This window comes from Equus caballus, chromosome 4, assembly GCF_041296265.1.
Source record: "Equus caballus isolate H_3958 breed thoroughbred chromosome 4, TB-T2T, whole genome shotgun sequence".
NCBI lineage: Eukaryota > Metazoa > Chordata > Mammalia > Perissodactyla > Equidae > Equus > Equus caballus.
This window is the reverse complement of record NC_091687.1, coordinates 66,951,805-66,965,182: the sequence shown is the minus strand read 5'-3', so window position 1 is coordinate 66,965,182 and position 13,378 is coordinate 66,951,805.

The window sequence follows — 13,378 nt, the reverse complement described above, 5'->3', positions numbered from 1 at the left end:
TAATCTCTACCCTTTATCCCTTGCTCTCCTACTCATTCTACTTATCAACATGTATAATATTGAATGAGAATTTTAATTGCTTTGCTTGAGGAATAATATTTGGTTCTAGATCCAGGAATAGCTGTTGGGCCTTTGGTTGAGTGCATAAAGTAAGCTGAAGGCAAGAGCAGATTACTCAGGACGATTTTTGTAGAGGACGTGTGAAGGAAGGGCAAAGAGGGGAGGTGCGAGTAGCGGAGAGGCAGGTCTGGAAGGGTTATTTAAGGGAGAATTGTTGGGGTGAAGGGCTATGTGCTGATGCTCTCCACTCCTCTGTTTCCATTTCTGTGGAATCTATAGTACACTATCCATGACTAGTAAATTTGCTGTGGAATTGGTTTGTTTTGAGATGTGATGAAGTGCTGAGTCCTTGGATGTGAGGGATAGCAGAGACTTCCCATGGAGACCTACACCATCTGGGTGCCACGGGTAATGTTTGTGGCAAGAACTTCAGTGGTATAATTAGCAGAAACTGGCCCTCACACAAAGAGCCTCCCCACTCACTAAGGACTCTCTTCTTCTGTGAGCAGGCCAAATGGATTTGATTACTCAAGGACCAAGTTCTTGGGGAGGGGGAAGAGGTAATGAGTAGGTTGGGAGTAGGAGATGGAGCCACTGCTGCTTGCCTAATCTTGTTAAAAGACCAATTTTGTTTGGGAGGCAATTCCCAGCCCCAGCCGAGGAATCAGGATTGACTTAAGCTAATCATGGGATCTCATTTCTCTTTGCTAGTGATTGATTTAGGGACCTGCACATATGACCTGGTTCTGGCCAATGAGATGTAAGGGGGGACATTTGCTGGGTGATTTCTCGGGGACAATTTTCTTCCCTAATGAAGGAGAGGTCTGTGCTAAGACAAGGCCCTTTCCTACCAGTCTTTTTCCTTCCTGCTTGGATGTTATTGTGTGAAGATGCAATGCTTGGAGCTTTGGCAGCCATCTCGTGATCATGAGAAAAAAGCCAACATAAGCAGAGAGAGGTTGAACAACCCTGGAACTACCTATCTCCAGATATTTTGTTAGGCTAGATGAATAAATATGCTTGTGGTTAAGCCACTATTGGTCAGGTTATGTGCATCTGATATAGAAACCAAGTATTTTCCCTGTCTTTGGTCATGGGCTAGATGAAGTTGGATGCTTCGGTGTCCTCACCTTAAATGCAGAGTTGGAGTTTCCAAGTTCCAGCCAGAGGCAGCTGCAAAATTGAGGTAGTGATCTGGGGTCATGGAGAGTTTGCTCTGGGTGCTGGGCAGCACACTGGGGTCTGGTCGCTACAGAGCATGCGCTCTCTTTCTCTCTCTCCGCCCCCGCCCCCCCTCCCTTTTTCACGACTCCTTTACCTTCATCTACACTCCCTCCCTACTTCTTCCAAGAACTGCCTGTGGGGGAGGCAGCCCCTAGCCTGGAGGGAGACCCCAGAGGCAGCTCATGCTCCAATTGGACTTGGGTATGTTCCACTTTCGCTAGGATCCTTTCAACCTAGACAAGGCTCCAAGAGCTCCCCGGAGCTCACGAGTGTAGAGGCAGTGTGCCACCTGCAACCACCTTGGGTGATCTCTGATGAATGCTCTGTTGTTGTGTGATCTTCCCTTCAGCCAACACCATCTTCTTCCCCTCCTTGCCCCACACCTTAAGCTCTAATACAAGTCCTGGTTATAGCGTTTACATAAAAGGCAAGTCATTAACCTTTCTATGTCGCAGTTTCCACGCTGCTAGATAATTGTACCTATATTTAATTGTTATCATGGAGACCAGGGGAAGTGGAAATGCCCTGGTCTCAGTTGGGTATTGCCGCTTCTCCTGCTCTGACCTCCTGTTCAGGTTAGCTTGCCCCTGGGCTCCCCAGTGGCTGCTGGGACCCAGCCCCTTCCTCATACAGCAGAACTGGTGACTTGTCCTTTGTTTGTCAGGCCATGGCTTGATAGTTTGTTGTGACCTTAGTTCCATTCTGAATAAATGGCCCTTTAGACAAACTAGCAAAAAAGTTTCTCAAAAATTAAAAAATAGAATAAATGCACACAGATCCAAAACAATTCTGTCATTTTCAAAATGCTGCAGATTTGATAAATGGTGGGAGTTTGGCATGGCACAGTGGTTGAGAACATGCGTGGGTCTGAGTCAGAAAGACTTAGATTTGAACTTGCATAAACTTGGACAGGTAGCTTAACTCCCTGAATCTATTTCCTTGTCCGTAAAATGGGATTAACACTATACTGACCTCGCTATGTTGTAGTGATGACGTGAGAGGATGTGTGCTAACATGTGTTCATATTTACTATGGACCAGCACTTTATATAGAGAGTTCGATGGCAAACTTCTTATTATCTTTCCCCACTTCACAGATAAAGAACCTCAAGAACAGAGAGGTGAGATAATCCCCCAACATCACACACCCGGTAAAGTGGGGAGCTGGGCTTTGAATCTAGAATATCTGTCATCAGAAGCCCTGCTCCAAACAAGAAGCTAAGTGCTGCATTTAACATCCCCCAGCACGCAGGAAGTGCTCAAGAAAGACTACCTATGATTGTTATTGTTTATAAATGCCCGGTAAGTCTGAAGTATCATTAGAGGAATTTGTTTAAAATTCCTTGAAATGCTCCAAAGACGGTAAAAGATGAATAATACTAGCCAGCAAATGCAGACACTAAAAGTGTTAAAAATTAGTTTTAGTTTGTAGCATAACTTGTAATAATTTATAAATTATTTAATTATGGGGCCGTCCCCGTGGCCAAGTGGTTAGGTTCGTGCACTCCACTTTGGCGGCCCGGGGTTTCGCAGGTTTGGATCCTGGGCACGGACATGGCGCTGCTCGTCAGGCCGTGCTGAGGTGGTGTCCCACATAGCACAACCAGAGGCACTCACAACTAGAATATACAACTATGTACTGGGGGGCTTTGGGGAGAAGAAAAAAAAATATTGGCAACAATTGTTAGCTCAAGTGCCAATCTGTAAAAAATAAATAAATTAATTAAATTAATTAATTAATTTTTCTGAGTAAGAGTCGTCCTAAGCTAACATCTGTTGCCAATCTTCCTCTTTCTGTGTGTGTGAGCCACCACCAGAGCATGGCCACTGACAGATGAGTGGTGTAGGTCCACACCTGCAAACTGGACCCTGGGCCGCGGAAGCAGAGCATGCCTACTTAACCACTAGGCCACCAGGTTTGGCTCTATAAATTATTTTAGACACACTGAGAAGAGCCCCAACTTCCTGTGGCCTGCCTGCTTGTCTTTGTGTATACAACCTTCTCATAGCCTCCCAGTCATCATTTTTGCCTCCTGCTGGGCCCGATGAGCCTCTGAGACAGGCCCTGGGTAATACACTCCTCAGGCTGGCTTCTCTCTCTCCCCGGGCTGGTCACTGGGCCTGCCTGCCACTGACCAGGTGTGATGCCTCTCCTAGTTTTGTTTGTTCCACTTCCAGAGTTTCTGTTCTATTGCGTAAGTGCACAAATCTTAGTTTGAAATTTTGATAGCCAGTCTCAAATAAGTTATTTGAGTAATATTATGTGTAATTGTTAACTACTTCCCAAGCATTAGTCCATTTAATTTTCTCAATGAGATAGATACTATTATTAATTCTAATCTTAGTATAGACCTTAAAACTCTTTGTTTAAATAGAAAGATCTTGGAGCCGGCCCCAGGGCCAAGTGGTTAAGTTCGAATGCTCTGCTTCAGCAGCCCAGGGTTTCACCAGTTCAAATCCTGGGCGTGGACATAGCACTGCTCATCAAGCCATGCTGAGGCGGCATCCCACATGCCACAACTAGAAGGACCCACAACTGAAAATACACAACTGTGTACTGGGAGGATTTGGGAGAAAAAGGAAAAATAAAATCTTAAAAAAAGAGTCCTAAAATAAATAAATAAATAGAAAAATCATAGGTTTTATTTTAGCTTGTACATGTGAGAGAAAAGGAAAGTGCCATTAATTTTTCCTGGCTTAAAGAAAATTTACAAATATTTATACCTTTCAGAAAACAAAGATATCGATTTAAATATAATTGGCAGGGCAATACGTTATTAAGAAAGAAGACCAAGTCAAATTTCAGACTTTAAGAGGTGAAGGCTTACTTTCATAGTCTGGCCGACTTAGAGGAACTCCTTTGTTAGAAAAATCATTTGCAAGGGCAATTTTGTGACACAGGCTCCTTGTTGCTTTTCTGCAGCTGGAGGGGAGGCCTATCTTGTGGAGCTGTCTATGACCAGGTGGTGGGAGGGCATTGCTTTTTCTCAGCCATGCCTGGTATTTTTCACTAGTTAGTAATGAGAGAAATAAAGGCTGGCCAGAGAAGCTCAGAACCAACAACAAGGAAAGGACAAAGGTAGGATAGGATTTGTTAATACAAAAGGAATATGGGCACTGTGCTGGATAGTCTCATTTCACCCCTCTGGATCCACCCTCCACTCTTCTTTACTCTGTTCTGTGTCCTGGGACATAGATGAAGTACAAGAGGCCCAGGTAAATTTGAACTTGAATTTTAGTAAACAAATACATTTTTAGTATAGGTATGTCTCATGCAATATTTGGACATACTTATTCTAAAAAAGCATTTGCTGTTTATCTGAAATTTAAATTTATCTGGGCTCCTGTATTTTGATTTGCTAAATCTGGCAGCTCTACCTGGCAGGCTGCTCTGTCTTTGCTGCACCAACAGGTTCCTGTGCCCTGGCTTCTTTTTGGGTGTGATCAATGGGAGGTGCTGACAGGAGGGAGCAGGACAGAAGAGAAGGAGGTCAGGATGTTGTTCTCCTCTGGCTCCCTGCACGTCCCTTGTTAACCCTGAGATACTGCACTATCCATGTTTGGTTTCCCTAGACTCTGCCCACACTTCTGTAGATGAGAGCCTTTATTAAACTCTTGTCAAATTGTCCGTTTTGAGAGTGCCATCTGCTTTCTGCTGTATCCCAACTGATAAAGACATATAATATTTTACATCCAAAGAAGACACTGTTAATATCTTATTTTTGCAGATGAAAACAATGAGGATCAGAGAAAGGTTAAGTAACTTGCCCAAGGTTTCAGTGTTGTAAATGCCGAGAAGTAGGTAACAAACCTACGTCTGTCTATTCCAAAACTCAGCCTGCTGCTATGCTATGCTTTATTAATGAGCTTGAGGAGACCTGAGGCTGGAGCTGCAGGACAGATTTCATGAGCTTTATTGTTTATGCTTTTACACCAGCATGCAGAGGCAGAAACAGATGCTGTGAGGTAGACTGTGTCATTGGCCCTGATTCTTTGCCTCTTCCTGTGCTTTGGGCCCACTTCCCTGCCTTCTTGACTTGGGTTTGGCCATGTGGCTTGCTTTGGCTAATAGAATGAGGCAGAAGTGATGCATGTCATTGATAAGCCTCAAGGAGCCCAGAGGACTTGTAAGATCCAAGAAGCACAGATGAGTGGAGCAGCCCCAAGTACAAAAGGGAGTGTGAACTAGGGCTCCAGGTGGAAAATTGGGGATTCTGGCTAATTGGGACAGAGGGGTTCCCATTGCCTAGGGTATAATAATTGCTGATTGGGTGGTGCCATTCAATATTTAAGAATATATTTTTAAGAAATCAACAACCTGGTTGTGAGAAGCTGTTGCAGCTTGGTTGAGGCTAATTTTTATAGAGTTTTCACTCTTCTGGTTTGTAACAGTGGAAGCAACAGTGAATCAAAGAAAGTCCTATTGTCAGGACTTAAATTTAGAAAAATGTCAAGTAAAGAAATTTCATGAATTTATCATTTATCTGAGAAGGCTTTGAGAACATTGTCTTAAATGTCAGCAGGACAGATATAAAAACATTTCCTAAATCTAAGGAGCTTGCCTTGTCTTTGAAGGCAGTGACATCTCTTTTTGGAGGGTTGTAGGTCTACAGCTCTTTTTAGAGAAGGTTTAATTCCATCTCTACACGAGATAAAAGGTTCGACTGCCCTCCTTACAGCTTTTTATGTGCCTGCCTTTCCCACAATGTAGGGTGGCGGTCATGTCAGATTCGTCTCTACTCCTAGCATCTGATGCAGTTCCTGGCATATAGCTAGTGACTTTATAAATGTTCATGGAATTGAAGTGAATTTTAGTCTTTTGCACTTGAAAGATGAATATACAAACAGACCATGATGAGACCGTATATAAAAATATAACCCTGACCCGCTATCTGCAGCAACCAGCCCAGGAAGACTTCATTAATAACTGACAGCTTCTCCGATTTTTGCCCTGCTTCCAACTTGGGACCAACTGGAGAAAGCCAAATATGTACCCCTTACAATCATATAAGATGTTCCACTTCTAGTTAGCCTGACTACAGCTCTCCATGCCAACAGCCTCCAACCAGGGCATTCCTAAAGTCTTCCCTTTTCCCACTATAAAGCTTTCCCACTCCTCTGCCTGCCTTTGAGTCTCTGCCAACACAAGTGACATGGTAGTTGATTCCTTTGTTATAGCAAGCTCTGAGTAAATAGCCTTTGCTTGTTCTCATTTGAGTAGTCTTCATTTATTTCCACACATTTGGAGTAACTGCTTTGTTTAATGAATTGAAATAGGAAGATTTAAACTATTTCAATTGAATGCAACAAACGTTTATTACATGCCCAGTATACACCAGGTGCTATGTTATTTGCTGTTTCCTATTTAAAAAGCAGATAGTTATTGTAATGATTTTTATTGACTAATTTTAAAAACTTAAATTTTTAATTGTTTTTTAATTTTAAAAATATTTAATAATTTTATTACAATAACCATTGTATTTTGATATTTTGTTAAAACATTCAGACTGAGCTATCATTTATTAAATTGTTTTATGTGAAGATCTGTTATAATAAAAGCACATGGGTAAGGACAAACCCCAAGTCACTTGAAATGTTATCTGCTTTTGGATCCAAAATAGAAATTACAATGCGAATCTGTGAAAGAAACTGTATCCTGGTCATGATCATGGCCACTGTCCCTTAGATCTTTTTCTATGAATGGCCAGATAGTGAATATTTTGGCTTTGTGGGCCATACAGCATCTATCAAAATGACTCAACTCCATGGTTGCGGTGCAAAAGCAACTACAGATAACATGTAAACAAGTGAGCATTGTTCTGTTCTAATAGGTCTTTATTTATGGGCCCTGAAAATTGAATTTCATATACATTTAACATGTCATGAAATATTCTTCTTCATTTAACTTTTTCCCCTACCATTTAAAAATATAAAAAACATTCTTAGCTCACATGCTGTGTAAAAACAGGAGACAGGCCAGATTTGGCTTGGGGGCCATTGTTTGCCTTATAACATAAAAATACAGTGACCATCTTGTAATTTAACAGTAGGAGTACAGAAGATATTGAGATTAGTCCTTGCTTTTCCTATGTATTTCTGCTATGATTTTACATGTCCTTATATATGGTATATGGTTTAAGGTATATGTATTTCTAGCTTAGTGAGGATTGATTCACACACACACACACACACACACATCACACACACACATTTCATATAAAATTAAAAGAATATTTTCACATACATATGTTTCATATAATATTATGTATAATTAAAAATAACATCTTAATGTTTTCTCTACCCTCTGCTTTCATTTAGAGTTATGTTTCTCGTTTCTAATTTAGACTCTGGCTCAGAACTGGGTGGGTGGGGACGAAACAGAATGATCAGCCCAGCACATGCAGATGTCCTTCAAAGTCTGAGGGGATGACAGACATTAGGTTTCCTTTTCTAGCTTCATTTCCTACTACAGGGTAATGACAATTAAGAGCAAATGAGGCACTCCTGCTAATATCCTTTAGCTTTCAAATCATAGGACCTTCAGCAGAAATTCAACCACAGTAAAACCCATAGGGCCTTGCTGGCAAATCGGTTGTACACTTGCTTCTCTCTCTTGCCTCTGTCTTTGACAGATACCTTTCATCTATCACTGTGTCCTTTTGCTCTGCTGGGATGTGGCTCCAGATTCCTGCAGGCAGCCGTTACCAAACTCAGGCACATTGAGTGAAGCTGATTTGCCACGTCTGCTGTATTTCGTCTCAGTCTTGGTCTAACAAAAGCTCACTTGTTAAAGTTTGTTATGTGAAGAATAGTCGAAGAAGCTGGGAAGGCAGACTCATGTGACTTTCAGATTTGGTCTTTTTATTTAGACCGTGAAATCTAGTGTTTTTCCCTTCTTCTTTGATTCTTGGAAGTGGTTCAATTTAATTTAATTTAACACAGCTGAGGCAAAACATGAACTGAAATAGAATATGAATAAATTAAAAATTCTGCATTTAGGCTCAAAGACCCATGTAACAAATGGGGGAAGCAGCTTCCACAAAATGACCTGGGGTTTTAGTGGGTGACATTCTCACCACACACTGATGGAGGTCCAGGGTCTGCTGGATTATGCAAGGAACAGTCCCAAAGTATTCTATCACATTTAAATCATAATCTTCCATCTGGGAATTCAATTTTAAGAAAAACATTAAACAACAAACAACTAGAGAGTATTAAAAGGAGCACAATGGAGAAAAACAAAGGGTCTGAACAGCCTGTTAAATGGGGAAGAGATGATGAAGCTGCTAATGGTTGGCTTGAAAAAGAGAAGGCTGATGGGAGCACAATGGCTATCTTCATATGCATACAGTTTTATCACCTAGAAGACGGCACAGGTTCATTCTGTGTTGCTCTGGGCAGTCAGGCTTGCTTTCTTTCCTTTTTAAAAAATACTTGGATTTAAGAAAAAATTGTGGTAAATTCCGCACAGCATAAATTTTACCATCTTAATCATTTATAAGTGTACAATTCAGTGGTGTTAAATATTTTCACAATGTTGCGCAACCTGTCTCCAGAACTTTTTCATCTTGCAAAACCGAAACTCTTTAACTGTTAAACAACTCCCCTTGCCTTCTTCCTCCCAGCCCCTGGCAACCACTATTCTACTTTCTATTTCTCTAAGTTTGAGTATTCCACGTACCACACCTAAGTGAAATTATATAGTATTTGTCTTTTGGTGATAGACTTGTTTCACTTAGCATAATGTCCTCAAGTTTCATCCATATTGTAGCATGTATCGGAATTTCCTTCCTTTTAAGGCTGAATAATATTTCATTGTATATATATATACACCATATTTTCTTTGTCCATTGATCTGTTGATGGACACTTGGGCTGTTTGCACCTTTTGGCTATTGTGAATAATGCTGCTATGAACACGTGTGTACAAATATCTCTTTGAGATCTCGCTTTCAATTCTTTTGGGTATGTATACAGAACTGGTATTGTTGGAGCATATGGTAATTCTATGTTTAGTTTTTTGAGGAACTGCCATACTGTTTCTACAGTAGCTGCACCATTTTACATTCTAACTACCAACATTGCACAAGGGTTCCAATTTTTCCACATCCTTGCCAATGCTTGTTATTTTCTGGTTTTTAAAAAATTTTATTTTATAGAAAGGGCAATTTTATGGGTGTGAGGTGTTATCTCATTGTGGTATAGAGTGTTTCTTAACCTAGGGGAATCCATGCTCCTTTTGAAAAAAAGTAAATATCCCAAGTCCTTTTTAAATGTTGCTTGAAATGTCAAAATAAATAGAATATCTTGTCCCAAAACACATCCAAGCAATAGTAAATTTTAATGTGCTTTCCCGATCACACAGACCCTAAAATGTCACCAGGGTGACCATCTTCCTCCCCACAATAAAACTTTCCATTTGAAAATCTAGAGCAGAGGGTGGCAAACTGTAGTCCACAGGTCAAGTCTAGTCTGCTGTCTGCTTTTTCTTTTTTTTTTTTTCCGCTCTTTTTTTTTACTGTGGTCATAATAGTTTATAACATTGTGAAATTTCAGTTGTACATTGTTATTTGTCAGACACCATATAAATGTGTCCCTTCACCCCTTGCGCCCATCACCCATCTGCATCCCCCTGGTAACCACTAAACTGTTCTCTTTGTCTGTAAGTTTGTTTATCTTCCACAAATGAGTGAAATCATATGGTGTTTGTCTTTCTCTGTCTGACTTATTTCACCTAACATAATACCCTCAAGGTCCATCTGTGTGGTTGCAAATGGGATGATTTTGTCTTTCTTATGACTGAGTAATATTCCATTGTATATATATACACCATATCTTCTTTACGCAATCATTAGTCAATGGGCACTTGGGTCACTTCCACATCTTGGTTATTGTGAATAATGCTGCAATGAACACAGGGGTGCTTAAGTCTCTTTGTATTGTTGATTTCAAGTTCTTTGGATAAATACCCAGTAGTTGGATAGCTGGGTCATATGGTATTTCTATTTTTTTCTAAAAGATTTTATTTTTTCCTTTTTCTCCCCAAAGCCCCCCAGTACATAGTTGTATATTCTTTGTTGTGGGTCCTTCTAGTTGTGGCATGTGGGACGCTGCCTCAGCGTGGTTTGATGAGCAATGCCATGTCCGCGCCCAGGATTCAAACCAAGGAAACACTGGGCCGCCTGCAGCGGAGCGCGTGAACTTAACCACTCGGCCACGGGGCCAGCCCCTGGTATTTCTATTTTTAATTTTTTGAGAAATATCCATCCTGTTTTCCATAGTGGCTGCAGCAGTTTGCATTCTCACCAGCAGTGTATGAGGGTCCCCTTTTCTCCACAACCTCTCCAACATTTGTTATTTTTTAATCTTGGTGATTATAGCCATTCTAATGGGCATAAGGTTCTATCTAAGTGTAGTTTTGATTTGCATCTCCCTGATGATTAGTGATGTCGAACATCTTTTCATGTGCCTATTGGCCATGTATATCTTCTTTGGAAAAATGTCTGTTCATATCCTCCGCCCACTTTTTGATTGAGTTGTTTGTTTTATTGTAGTTCAGTTGTGCGAGCTCTTTATATATTATGGAGATTAACCCCTTGTCGGATATATGATTTGCAAATATTTTCTCCCAATTGGTGGGTTGTTTTTTCATTTTGATCCTGGTTTACTTTGCCTTACAGAAGCTCTTTAGTCTGATGAAGTCCCACTTGTTTATTTTTTTCTTTTGTTTCCCTCGTCCAAGTAGACATGGTATTTGAAAAGATCCTTTTGAGTCTGATGTCAAAGAGTGTACTGCCTATACTTCTTCCAGAAGTTTTATGGTTTTAGGTCTTTCCTTCAAGTCTTTGATCCATTTTGAGTTAATTTTTGTGTATGGAGAAAGATAGTGGTCTACTTTCATTCTTTTGTATGTGGCTGTCCAGTTTCCCCAGCACCATTTATTGAAGAGGATTTCCTTTCTCCATTGTGTGTTCTTGGCTCCTTTGTTGAAAATTGGCTGTCTGTAGATACGTGTTTTTATTTCTGGGCTTTCAATTCTGTTCCATTGATCTGTGTGCCTGTTTTTGTACCAGTACCATGCTGTTTTGATTACTATAGCTTTGTAATGTATTTTGAAGTCAGGGATTGCAGTGCCACCAGCTTCGTTCTTGTTTCTCAGGATTGCTTTGGCTATTTGGGGACTTTTGTTGCCCCATGTGAATGTTAAGTTTCTTTGTTCTATTTCTGTGAAGAATGTTGTTGGGATTCTGATTGGGATTGCATTGAATCTGTAGATAGCTTTAGGTAGTATGGACATTTAACTATGTTTATTCTTCCAATCCATGTGCATGGAATAGCTTTCCATTTCTTTATGTCATTATCAATTTCTTTTAGTAATGTCTTATAGTTTTCCTTGTATAGGTCTTTCACCTCCTTGGTTAAATTTATTCCTAGATATTTTATTCTTTTTGTTATGATTGTAAATGGGATTGTATTCTTGAGTTCTATTCTGTTAGTTTGTTATTGGAGTATAGAAATGACACTGGTTTTTGTAAGTTGACTTTGTATCCTGCAACTTTGCTGTAGTTGTTGATTATTTCTAATAGTTTTCCAATGGATTCTTTAGGGTTTTCTATACATAAAATCATGTTATCTGCAAACAGCAAGAGTTCTCTGTTCATTGCCTCTTCTTCATTGCCTATCTGGATTCCTTTTACTTCTTTTTATTGCCTAATTGCTCTGGCCAAAACCTCTAGGTCTATGTTGAATAAGAGTGGTGAGAGTGGGCACCCTTGTCTTATTCCTGTTCTCAGAGAGATAGCTTTCAGTTTTTCCCCACTGAGTATGGTGTTGGCTGTGGGTTTGTCATATATGGCCTTTATCATATTGAGGTACTTTCCTTCTATACCCTTTTTATTGAGAGTTTTTATCATGAATGCATGTTGAATATTGTCAAACATTTTCTCTGCATCTGTGGAACTTATCATGTGGATTTTCTTCCTCATTTTGTTAATGTGGTGTATCATATTGATTGATTTGCAGATCTTGAACCATCCCTGTGTCTCTGGTATAAATCCTACTTCATCATGGTGTATAATATTTTTAATGTATTGCTACATTTGGTTTACCAATATGTTGTTGAGGATTTTTGCATCTATGTTCATCAGTGATATTGGCCTGTAATTTTTCTTCTTTGTGTTGTCCTTGTCTGTCTCTGGGATCAGGGTGATGTTGGCCTCTTAGAATGTGTTAGGAATTTTTCTGTCTTCCTCAATTTTTTTGGAATAGTTTGAGAAGGATAGGTAATAAATATTCTTTGAATGTTTGGTAGAATTCTCCATAGAAGCTATCTGGTCCTGGACTTTTATTTTTTTGGGAGATTTTTGATTACCATTTCAATCTCTTTACTTGTGATTGATTTATTCAGACTCTCTATTTCTTCTTGATTCAGTTTTGGGAGGTTGTAAGAGGCTGAGAATTTATCCATTTATTCTAGATTGTCCAGTTTGTTGAGATATAGTTTTGCCTTTTGCCTGCTTTTGTACAGTCCTAGAGCTAAGAATAATTTTCACATTTTTAAATGGTTGGGGAAAAAACCAAGAGAAGAATAATATTTTGTGACAAGTGAAAATGTAGGAAATTCAAATTTTAGTGTCCTTAAATAAAGTTTTATTGGGACACAATAATGCACGTTCATTTATGTATCATGTGTGGCTGCTTTCATGCTACAACTGCAGAGGTAAGTAATGTGACAGCAACTATATGGCTTACAATGTCAAAAACACTTACTATTTGACCCTTTATAGAAAAAGTTTGCTGACCTCTGCTCTAGAGGAATGTTTTTCAATAAATTTGTGCTACAATCTGGAGTAAGAAATATAATTTATGTTGTGAGGCAGGAAATGGACAAACACCACCCATACACACAGAGTGGATCAAAACATTCACGAAACAGTTCTCCACTTAATGTGTTGCCTTCTGATAGTCTATTCCATTCTTTTCTATTTTGTTCTATTCTATTCCATTCCATTCCATCCATATAAAACAAAGGCCAGCAGAGACTTACTAAATTCATTTCATGACCCAACGGAGGGTCACAACCACAGCCTGAGCAAT